Source organism: Hyaena hyaena, unplaced genomic scaffold, assembly GCF_003009895.1.
Source record: "Hyaena hyaena isolate Hyena2069 unplaced genomic scaffold, ASM300989v1 scaffold_1528, whole genome shotgun sequence".
Classification (NCBI taxonomy): Eukaryota; Metazoa; Chordata; class Mammalia; order Carnivora; family Hyaenidae; genus Hyaena; species Hyaena hyaena.
The window spans coordinates 77,432-77,634 of NW_024082175.1; positions in this window are offsets into that span (position 1 = coordinate 77,432).

Sequence of the window (203 nt, forward strand, 5' to 3'; positions counted from 1 at the left end):
AAGGGACTGTCTGTGGTGTGAGGGGACATCCGGGTTGAGGGGACATCTGGGTGTGAGGGGACATCTGGGGTGTTAAGGGACATCCAGGTGTGAGGGGACTGTCTGTGGTGTGAGGGGACATCCGGGTGTGAGGAGACATCGGGGTTTGAGGGGACATCGGGGTGTGAGGGGACTGTCTGTGCTGTGAGGGGACATCTGGGTGT